General features: G+C 38.6%; 1 long non-coding RNA gene across 1 annotated transcript; it reads right to left on the reverse strand.

Moving 5' to 3' along the window:
- Positions 1-1,646: 1,646 nt before the first annotated feature.
- LOC137736570 (uncharacterized) lies at positions 1,647-2,950 on the reverse strand. Its single transcript, XR_011068769.1, has 3 exons — positions 2,752-2,950; positions 2,295-2,406; positions 1,647-2,138 (listed from the first exon to the last, which is right to left on the reverse strand). It is a non-coding gene; the product is annotated as an uncharacterized lncRNA (long non-coding RNA).
- Between the last annotated feature and the right edge of the window lie 9,485 nt (positions 2,951-12,435).

Below are 12,435 nucleotides of genomic sequence, written 5' to 3' on the forward strand. Positions count from 1 at the left end.
TAAGTTAGTTTGGCGGGAACATAATCCTTGCTGGAAAGGGCCCTATTTGATTACAAAAATTCTTTCACACAAAAGGGTGGACATCAAGGCCTCAACCAATGAACTCAGATGCACAGTTGTTAACCACCTAGTCACTCTGTACCTACTATTAGCCTTTGATGCTGTCAAGGAATGGTTGATTCCAATAGAACAAATCACGTGACCATCAATTCCTTCCTTTCCTTCCTTTACATCTAGTTATAGATGTTAACCAAAACGTTAAATGGGAGGCAACCCAATGTTTCTAACTCTTTTCTTCTTTATTTAGTTGATTTTATTTTCTTCCCTTTATTCTTTATTACAAAAAATAAAAGTAAAAAAAAAAAAAAAAAAATCAGAACATTGAAAAAAAAAAATAGCAATTTGAGTTTTTTTATTTTTTTTATTTTTTTTATTTTATACTTGTCTAATTTGATTTCTAATGTGTGCTTTTTGCAGGTTGCGTTTGGATTTGATCGGCCCTAAATATTCACTAAGCACAATTGATTGAAATGAATTCAGTAGCATTCATATTCATCATAACAAATTCATCATCACATTCATAAGAATATTCATGGGAGTCAAATTCAACACAAATGCAAATACAGGATACAGAACGAGCACATGATGATGTCCAGGGATACTCACAGGGGGATGCTGAGAAGACCTCTACGCTAATGGACCCCTTTCACTCACACACTCTCTCATACTTCATTCAAAATATAATTACATTGAAGTTTGGGGGAGGGATCCATGTTGCACAAAGAGCATGGCTCATCAAGTCAAGATACAGATCCAGTTTTGTGCACACCATTTTGACTCATCATTCATCACGTTTCATGCAAGCACATGGGAAAGCAATACATAAGCATATAGAAATTCACTGATCTAACACATGCAAGAACATATCAAAGAAGAGGGAGTCGGAAACTATACCTTTGGCTTTGGATCTGAGCATTTCTTGTTTTGTTTTCCAGTGCATCGCCGAATCTGAGATGTTGTAGCAATTCCGTTGTCTCTTCCATGGTACTGACGTCAGCTCAAAGTTCTTTGCACAGAGAAAGACCACATGCATGTGTTAGTTTTGGTTTATTTTCCTGAAATGCACAAATCGAAATTGAAACAAAGAAGTTTGGGGGAGAGTTTTCTCTTTATACCCTTAACCTCTTTGCTGTGTTGTTGATGAGTGAGAAAGTGAGAGAGATTTCTCTTTTTTGTAGAAAAGGAGGTTAGAGAGTTTAGAGAGAGCTCTCAAACGGCGAATAAGGAGAGATGAGGAAATGGGTATCTGATTGCTTAAATGAGAAATATATTACTGCACACTGGGGTTCCCATCACCACGTGTGGTCCATGTGAAGAGGCTTAGCGCCTCAAGCTGTTCCAGTAGGTCACGGGTTCAATTCCAGCGAGCAGCACTTTTGGTTTTTTTTTTCAGAGCCTACCTCTGGCATCGAGTCTTCCTTTTGAATCCAGGTGTGTCCATTAAGGGTGGGCACGGGTCGGGTCGGGCCCAATTTTGAAGGGATCGGACCAGACGCAGTTTAATCGGAGACAGGCCGGGCTGGGTCCACGGGTCTTTTTTTCAGTTTTTGTTAAATTAAAAAAAAAAAAACGGAAATTTGCCAGATTCAGCAGATTCACTACCAGTACCAGTGCACACTGCATTTATGCAGATTTTGCACAAATTCATTCCCTAGTCCCTACAATGATTCACATCCAATCCAAATACAAAGTCCAACATCCATGTTCATAGATTAACAATGCACACCAATCAAATAAAGAGAGAAAAATGCACACCGATTTCATGAAATTACCACAAAATATTAATCATCTCAGAATCCATGAACTTATTCTTTCAAATTCAGGAATGTGTTGTATACATATAAAGGAAATTTTAACCCAAAGACATTCTACAACTACTAAAAATAGGTTATTTAACACTTCCAAACTATTAAGTGATAAGAAAAATAGTCCAGCCACTAATGTGTATTGCAATTACCATATGTCAAGCATACCTATTCAGAGTTGCTCAAGCACGAAATCAGCATTCAATGCATCGGCAACCTTTTCAATTGTTGTAGACGTGACAGAACAGTGCTCTATGCTCAAGCTGCAAAAAGCTACAAAGGAAAGTCCATATAAGCAGGGATGATTTAGTGTTACTTTGAACAAATTCCATTAAAAGAACTAGATTTACCAAGAAGCATATACGCTACTACACATCAATAAGGAACAGAAAAAGTTTAAATGCTTGAGCTTCACAGACAGCACTTTACCCTTGCAATTTTCCAAGATAATGGGGAGGCAAGATGCACATCTATCAGTGAGAGAATTTTCAGAGATATTGAGCACTTCCAATCGAGCAAATAGCGAAGGGCATTCACAAATCTGAAGATTGAAACACAGAAAATGGTTGGGGACTGATCGTGAGTACAAAAAGGCCTTACATTGTCCTGCTAACAGCAAATTAAATTATATAGTTCCTACTGAAATAGTCGTCATTGCATATAATAAAACTAGAAAAATCCATGATCCAATAGTCATTGCATATAATGAAGTTTCAGTCTTTAACTGGTTACAGGGAAATTATTCATTTGCCATGATCCCCACAAATTTCACCAAATGCATACATTTATCTTGTTATCTTAATCAGTAAAATCCCAATTTAACAAACCCTACAAACCAATTCAATCAAACCCCAAAATCACCCAAAAATCAAACATTAGGTTTTACCTTCTTATCCAGACCGGCGGTAACAGATCAATTATATACACAGAGATGACAAATCGAGAAGATGGGTGGTGGGGTGACTGGGTTGTGTAACTGTAAGTCTGGGATGTAATCGAAGTTGCTGGGCCGTCGTGGTGGTTGCCAGGGCCGTCATGATGTCGAGGTGGTGGAGGGGAGGGTCTGAGACAGCGAGAGAGACTCCAATGACAGAGTGAGAGAGTCGAAGTCGAATCGAATAAGGCTTGGATGATTTTGAAAAAAAGCTGATATAAAAAAAAGTTGGGAGCTATTTTTGTGTTTGGTAAACATTCAGTTTCAGCTTTTTTTCACAGTTTTGGGTGAAAAAAAACAAAAAACAAGAAGCTGCAAAACTCAGCTTTGAAAAACTAGTTTTTTTTCACATCTGTTTTACATAAAAGTTTACCAAACACTATAATACTGTTTTTTTTTTTTTTTCAAAAGCACTTTTACAAAAAAGTTTACCAAACACTCTGCTGCTTTATTTCATAGCTGCTTATTCTCACAGGACAGCAGAAGCAGCTTTTTTTTCAAAGTACAGTAATACCAAACCAGCCCTAAGTCACATAGGTCGTGGGACTAGTGGATGAGGAAACCTAAAACCAATGACTAAGATTAGATGGAGAGATGATCTCTTAAATCTCGTCTGTCCATTGTAATTACAAACGGGACAGTCTGGGTACCCGCGGTTCCTATACTTTTGGAACCGACCCTAACCAAAAACTTTAAAGGCCCGCCCCGTTCTGTTTTTACAAAATTTGGAACCGGTCCGTACCTACCTCGAACCTTGATTATCCGCCCTAACCTGCGATTCCTATACCTGTTTGCCCACCCCTAATGTCCATTCCCTTTCTCTTTTCTCTTATTTTCTGTTTTATTTGTTATTTTATTACTTTTATTGTTTTCTATTTTTCTTTTCTTAGGTTATTTTCTTCATCTTTGATGGTCGTTTTACACATTTTCTTATTTTTTTTTAATTTTTGTTGGCTGAAAATCCTGGACTGTTGATCTAGGAATCGGATGGTCCAGCTGTTGCCACGTCACTAGCCATTGGGTTTGAAATTCAAATTTTTTTTACCTTTGGAAATCCAACAATTCAGAAAACTAGCAGTTGGAAATCCAAACTGCTAAAGACGCGCCACGTGGCCCATGTCCCACGCCCCTTTAGTGTGCTTGCGGCGGGGCCCGCCATCTGTTTGCAATCAGGAACGCACACCCACGCTCTTGATGCAAAAAATTATCAGGCCTTCATTGGCGTCATGCTGATACCAGTATGACGTCAGATAGGCCGGTTTTTCACTCAATCCATTTTGGGCCAGCCTACAAACTGGCTTGGACTTTAGGTTGGAGGGAGTTTTGTGGGTGCCAACCTATTTTTTTTCAGGCTTTAGGCCAGGCTCTTAGAGAGAGCTGGAGTTACTCTAATGCAAATAGAATAACCATTTTCCCTGCCTACACAACGACCTCTCTAAATTGGCTGCTTTGGTTGGTCAAAAATTTTGACCAATGAATAACAAGAATGTTTGTTCTCTCTCTCTCTCTCTCTCTCTCTCTCTCTCTCTCTCTCTCTCTCTCTCTCTCTCTCTCTCTCTCTCTCTCTCTCTCTCAATACATCTTAAGGCTGCTTGATTATTTATTCAGATTTACGCAAGTTTATCAATGACATAGCTAGGTTTTTAAATAATTAAGAATCTTGCACATTGAAGACTTGACCTGCGCCAGATAGTTGTATAGTTACGGTGAATGGAATAACTATTATAAGTGGACCGACCGAGACATGTAGAAAGAGGTTAGTTCCCTTTCATTTGCATTGGATGCAGCATGCGTAATTGTCTATATTCCACGTAGATCGACCACTTAGCCCCTCCTCAGTGAAATTATAGTCGTTACTTTTGGATGGCTGGAGATTAATTATAGGACAATGCTACATAGCTTAAATTTGTAAATTAAATTATGTATTACCGATAAGATAATAAATACGTTAATCAATATTCAAGTAATAATTCAATCATCATACTTCGATGTTTTAATTTACGAAATTTAATTTTCCTAATATTATCTGTATTCTTATCCTTATGACTTTGAATGCCCTATAAGCTATAACCCCACTATTCACATGTGTAACTTATTAATTAATTACTTCAGAACGCGATTCACAAGAAAAAACAGAACGAAGGTATTGGGAAAATAATCTTATATATTTTACGTCCGTAAGTTACTAGTGGGAGTTCTAACTGAAATTCTCAAACTGTTTATCACTTCTTTTAAAAAAATAATACTTTTTGTAGAAGTTAATTAAAAAGTAGTGCAAATTCTAGACCATTCTTGAAAAGTTGTAAAAGTGAGTTTTTTTTTTTTTATTTTTTTTTTTAACATTATTCTTTGTTTTATAGCAATACTTGCAACTCCAAACGACATTAACATTAAGGAGAATGAAAGAATTACAATCTGGAATCATATGATCTAATAGATATATCGTATTGTATCCATCTAATCAATTCATCATATTTTTCTGATGGAAACTCATTTGTTAATTATGTCATATACATAAACCTTGAATGTAGCATTTCCAATAACTTATTAGTTGTCAAAAACTGAAAATGATACATGCAAAAGAAAAAGAAAGCTAAAAATCAGCTCGCAAAGATACTTCAAGAGCAATGCCAAAAAAACAAGGGGCGAGGGTCTTCGTTAAATCAGTGGTGCAACAGATGGCTTTTGCTGCAGAGGGGATATCAAATCCATTAAAACACAAGGAGCCAAATGCATGCGTACGCAGTCGCTCATGCACCTCCGCATCTGCGTTCGGTGATACGTTACAGAATCACGACCAAAACGCCGATTGAGGTTTTTGAGCCGTGAGGGTTTACTAGGGGAGTCGGCAGAGTCTGTGCTCCACATTCCACGCGACGACGCTCCTTTTGGAAAGTGAAGGCAAATCAGTGGGCCTCCTTCAGCTTCTAGGTAGAGTTGGCCAGGTAAGCTCTTGGAATAGCGCCGGCCGAAAACGTGGGTCTGCATCGTGTGGCGTTGGCCTTGGACCTCGCCGTATCATATATGGCTGCTAACTGACCCAAATGCTGACGTCACGGGTCCGATTGTGGCAGGATGGGAGTTACGTTTTGTTGAGTAAAAATTTTGTACTATGCCAATAAAACAGTCAAGTATGTGTTATGATACAAATAGTTGAATATTTTTTTTCATATATTCAACCACTTGTATTATGACACTTACTAATGTATGAGTGTGTTTCCGACTTATTGAAAAATCTTTCTGTTCACAAGTATACTTTTATTTATTTTAATTTATTTTTTATTATAAAATAGGATTCGAAATTTCAAAACTATAACTTAGCTATAATTCTGCATTAAACTCAACGCAAATAATAAATTATTACACTTATATTTATATAAGTTGAACATAAAAGTTCTAACTTAGCAGTGGTGAATAATGACACCGTACCATCAGACTAATTAAAATCATTATTCAAATAGTAATATATTTATTTTAAGTACTGTAGTAAAAGTCCTGTAAATCAAAACCTTTCCTTGTGACAACCTCACATATTTCGCTGTGTCATTGCCCATACAATGGTTAGGTGTGTTAATTAATCATGGGTATGACAACATAGTGTCATATTATTTGACGACACGCTTATCCAAGCTTTTATATGATTAATTAGGGGGCTCCTCTCATATTATCTTTTACGATTTCCGGCTTTAGCGAATAACAAGCTGTAAATTAATAGCCGAGTTCAATTTAAATAATCACCTTTTTGTTGCACATAGAAATACATTTTTCGTGGCCAAATGACTAATGAATGTATGGTCACACTTTTAAATTTGATGTCAGGAGTGTAGAATAAAGGTATATGTTCTGTTTTAATCTAATAGCTTTGATATCAAATCTAAAAATAAGTGACCATGAATTCTTAATTACTACCATGACTAATATAAAAAAAATCATTACGCACACCCTTCGTTCCAATCATTCCCTCAAAACTTCTCTCATTTTCCTTTTCTTTTTAGTTTTGTCACGATTTGCTCGATCATGCACTTCTGACTATTTTTGTTAAATCAAGACTTTATTTCACTATAATGTGATTCTTATTTGCTTTTCTGCACAAATAAATTCGCTGGAGCCTCATTCTACTTCAGATTCGCGCATTGTTTCATAGATTATTCTTGGTTAAATGTGGTAACGATTTCAATTCGTGTGGTAATCATGATTTAGGCGCGTGGTTTAATTTTAGGCTTTGATTGTTTTCGCTTGTCTGAGCTTGAATACCGACTGATAAATTTCGGCGATGTGAGTTCTTTTGTCAATTTCTGAAGATTTTGTCCTCCTTAGTTGTCATATAAATCGAGCGGCTTGCTGATTTAAATTAACGTCCCTTTTAACACAATTTTTTTTTTTTTTTTTTATCATTTAGACAATATAATATTGCCCGTTCATCACGTACTTCATCAAAATATAAACCTGGTTAAGCTTACCTTTTTATAAAAAGAAAAATTTGGATCACGGACTCTATTATAATCCCATTTGGCCTATATTTATCTAATAAAACATTAAACATGTTACAATCTAGGGTTCATGAATAATACAACTTAAAGAAAATAAGACCTTACGTTAGTTTATTTAAATTTGTAATTGGGTTTTCGATTTCAAGCTCACCAAAAAGAGAAAAGTAAATTTAAATTGGTGAATATTTCTGGTCCCCACCAATGTCCATAGTTAATTAGATGGTAGTAGTGACTTAACAATGATATTCCTCTTCATTCACAAGTGAATATTTAATCATTCGAAATTAAATCGCTTTTGTGCTTTCGTTTCTACTTTCCGTAAATGAGCCCGGGCTTTTTCCCATTGGTGAAAAGTTTTAAGTTTAAATCTTATTAATGACGAGTTTGCTATCAATTTAATTTTTCACCCCTAATCAAATCTGGCTAAACTAATGAACCCGTTTTCATAAAAGTTGTCACATCCTGACCCGGGCTCCACCACATCACATGCTCGACTCCGCCGTAGCACAATATTGTCTGCTTTGGGCCCCGACCACGCCCTCACGGTTTCGTTTCTCGGAACTCACGCGAGAACTTCCCAGTAGGTCACCCATCTTGGGAATGCTCTCGCCCAGACTCGCTTAACTTCGGAGTTTCGATGGAACTCAAAGCCAGTGAGCTCTCAAAAGGCCTCATGCTAGGTAGAGATGGAAATATACATATAAGGCTTACATGATCCTCACCCTTAGGCGATGTGGGATCTTACAAAAGTAAACTTTGATCAAAGAAATGGTTGGAAGGGCCCTGAACCCCCTTCATTTTGGACATACAATATCATAAATAAAAGTCCTTGTTTACAAGGTAAGAAAAGAACTCTATGCAGACTTAACATATCTGCGACAATCCTTTAAGATCGAGAAATTTAAAGTAACTTGTGGCGTAAGAAATCAATCTAGTAAATAACCAATAAATACAATATGTTATACAAAGATAATAGTGGCACGTTCATGTTTATGTTAGTTTTGATTATGAGCCTCAAGGCCTAAACAAAGGCACCCTTCAAACTAATAGCAAACTCGTATTGTAGAACACCAAGCAACAAACCTTGCCCGAAGGGCAAAATAGAGCAAGAAAGCCCTAGGGAGCTGTGAAAGAGACCAGACCCAAAATCCTACCTCGAACATAGTTTTGGCACGCCCGGTGGGACTAATTTTATGATTTTGCATGCCAAAAAGAAGGAAGGACCGATCCTTCATATGGAAAGTGGGATTTGGGCAACCTCTCTGTCTAACAAAAGCAAGCATGACAGATCACCCAGAAGACTTTCTTTCACTATGCGACCCTGCTATCCTAGAGAGCTTGACCTCTTCTGAGAAGTCTGGTGGAAGAGTCACTAATGAAGATTTGCAAGCTATCATGGTGCAAGTATTGAGAAGTATGGAGAAAAATCAAATGAGAAGTTAGTAGACTGTGTTCCTTGACAAGGACTACAAAGAAGGCTAGACTTAGAGTACTCCACACCAAAGGATGAGTATATTAAGGAGAGAGCCATGTAAGCAAGTCCAGGAAAGAGACCAATGATTCCTTCATTCGTTTTACTTGAAGAAAATAAGGATAAAGGGAAAAGGGAGGAGAAAGCTGAAACTAACCGACAAGGAGAATGAGAGTTCCCAAAGATAGTTTTGCCTGATTCTCTGCTACCTTAAGTAGATGTTAGGAGGCAGATTAGGCAGGAAGGCATAAAGATTGGTGCAACCAATCTTGGGGGAGAAGAGAGTAAGAAGGGCCTATCCATAGCTGCGGGCAAGCCTTTTGCACATAGACCACCAGTGTTGGATAACAAATGAGGATAAGCTAGGTGGAAACAGCTATAACCACAGAAGGAAGCTTTCTCGAGCATTGATCATAGCTCGAAGTGGGGGATTTTTTACACCCCACACAACAACATGGCTAACCAGTAGCTCAGGAATGAGTTGGCAGAGCTGAGAAGGATGATGGCATAGAAGGCTTAGCCACAAGCCACCCAATGTTCAGGATAACATACCAGAAGCCTTATCTTGAGTACATTGACAAGCAGAATCTTTTCCCTCTCAACTTTAAGAAGCCCGCATTCCTAAATTTTAGTGGGGAAGACTGTAATGTGTCTTCCAGAGACCACATTTTCAAATTCTCAAATTATTGTGTGGCGTTCAAGGACGACCCCAAACTACAAGCTAAGGCTGTTTAGGAATTCATTGGTAGGCTTGGCCTCCTAATAGTACTCTCTGTTACCCCCTAATTCCATTGCCAACTGGGGGCAAATAGAGATAGTCTTCCATGAGCAGTTCTAGAGGGTAGAACCAGAGATGACCATCAATGATTTCATGGAGGTGAAACAGTATGAGCACGAATCTACGGAGGATTTCATGATGAGGTTCAGGAAAACCAGGATGAGATGCCAGTTCCCAATCAACCATGCTTAGCTCATAGCCATTGCCCAGAAGGCTCTAAGGCTACCCTTAAGGAAGAAGTTTTATGATATACATTGAGCTTCAGGAGTTGGTGATTGCAGCCACTAAGTATGAGAAGTTGCTAACAGAGGAACAAGTGAAACACTCTTCTAAAGTGCCCATTTTTTATAAGAACAAAGCCCTAGTACACCAGTTAGAGTTTGAAGGCCTGGAGCCAGGAGAAAATGATAGTAGTTTGGGAGAGAAGATTGAGTTATATGATGTAGATATGACCACTCTTTCTAAACCTTTAATGGTGAAGGGATTAGTCCAGCCTATCAAAGACCACAAGATCATAATGAATGATGGAGGCTTTGTGCATATGAAGCCCCCAAAGTATCAATCATATTCCTTTCATTTAACCAAAGTTGCAGACATCTATGAGGAGCTAGTAAGAGCTAGGGTAATCTTTCCCGATAGTACCAAAAAGATGCCTAAACCTGAAGAACTTAGTGGGAAAAAGTATAATAAGGTTCACTACACCTTCAATCACTCCATAGCTAATTGTGTGCAGTTCCAAGATTAGATCCAAGACTTTATAGTCAAAGGAAAGTTGTTGCTGGAGAAACCCTAAGCCAACATGATGATTAACATAGATCTATTCCCATAGGCCCCAATCAACATGATCAACCTTAATTGGGTTGAGAAGGGGAAAAGAAATACTACTTGGGATGAGAGGGGAGAGAGAAGGCAAGCTGTCAGGCCAACATAAGGTGTTAGAAGGTTGCCAGACAGACCCCAAGCAGTTGTGGTTAAATGAGTGGTTTTATGTAGCAAATGGCAATGTGAGTGTGAACTTGAGGTGCCAGCATCAGGTGCCATTATAGATCAGGAGTTAGTCAGAAGAAAAGAGATAAAGGAGCAAGATGCCTGTAGAAGTATTGTTCGGGCTGCTGAAAAAGAAACTACCAAAAATGTGTTCCAGAGATTGGGAAGAGATTCAGAGCCTAAGGGCCTGTCGGAGGTATTCAAAAACTTTGAAGCATCTAAATAAGTAGAAGACAAAGAGGCAAAATTGCCAAGGTGGGTGGATGTGAAACCTCCAACTTATCATAACAGCATGAGGCAAGGAAAGAGGGAAAGAACCATAAGCCCAATGCCCTCAGTTACTAAGGGAAATTCAACCCGACTCGGCCATAAATGGTATATAGTGGGCAAAGATGGGAGACCTGTTAGAGAAATGGGGGCATTCATGATAAGGAGGGTGCAGAGACAACATAAAACTCACATGAACTTACTAAAAATCCCTACCATATCAGAAGCCTCTGAAAATGTCAAGTTCGAAAGGTTCGCCCAAGAAGAAGAAAGACAACTTAGTTAGATGAGTAAGAAACAAATAGAGAGAGCCAACAGTAAAGCTAAAAGTGGAGGAAAACATGTACCTCAAAACCCCTATCTAAGGAAGTACATAGTGTTGAGAAGAGCTCAAGAAAGTATGGTGATGGTGCCTACACCAGGCTGAAATCCAAAGCCTATTTGCTTTGGAACTATCTCTGATGAGAGAGGGATACTTCCACTTCCACTATCATAAAAGGATATTCCCTTAGGGACTCCTAGGTAGCTGTGTGATCTCAATGCAATAGAGGAGGAGGACATGCCCGAGTTGATGCTAACCAATGATGCCCAGGCATGGACGGATCAATTCTTGTGACAAATTAGAGAGAAGAAGGAAAGAGCACCTGGACTAAGCAACTTCCATGTCAATATGACCTATGTTTTGTCATCTATGTTCCATGCAGAACCAGATCAAGCAACCATGATGGAAGGAGATTATTTGACAGAAAAGCCAATGAAGGCACTTGTGAACATTGAGGAAGTAGGAAAAGAATGATCAAGCCTAGTAGATTTGCCAGATAACTCACGAAAAGAGCCCGAGAGGGTTTATTGTGTTCAGCAAGCCAAGTCTAGCCTTAGCCAACCATCTGAAGCCAATATATGTGACAACTCATTTGGAGTGAGTTCCCTTCAAGAGGGTGTTGATAGATGAAGAGGCAATAGTCAATGTGCTCCTACTCAAGCAGATGAAAAGGCTTTACAGAAGTGAGGAAAATTTTATTCCTACTGATCTCATAGTATCTAGTTTCTCTAGGACCATTACCAAAACATATAGGATATTGCCTTTGAAGGTAGATCTCGGGTCAAAGATGATTATGTTGGCATTCTTTGTGGTGGACAACAATTCTACCTATGGGACATTACTGGGAAGAAATTGGATCCGCCAGAGTTTGTATGTGCGATCCACTTTGTACCAACAAGTTGTTGTCTATCACAAGATGACCAATAATGAGCCAGGATTTTAGGAGGTTGTGGAGGCCAAATCACGGCCATTTCTCCCCACAACAAACGTTGCATAAACAAATTTTTACAATCCCAGTGTTGGAATCTTGCTGTGTTTAGGTGTTGATAAGAACGACCGCCTTACCAAGGTGACAGCCCAAAAGCTCCTAGAACAAGGACTTTCTCTCATCCAAAAGGAATGGGACATGCCTGACATTGCCCTTGCCCACCAAACTGAATATTGACCGACCAAAAGAGGAAAGACCAAGTGGTTGCAGTCATGTGCTTAATCAAAAGACTACTGAAATATGGGAGAGAAAAGAGAGAGATTAGAGAAAGCTCAGCCAAAGAAATGGTAGAGTGGGGATAAGGAACTTCGGGCACCAAAGATGGAGAATGAA

This window comes from Pyrus communis, chromosome 6 (genome assembly GCF_963583255.1).
Source record: "Pyrus communis chromosome 6, drPyrComm1.1, whole genome shotgun sequence".
Lineage (NCBI taxonomy): Eukaryota > Viridiplantae > Streptophyta > Magnoliopsida > Rosales > Rosaceae > Pyrus > Pyrus communis.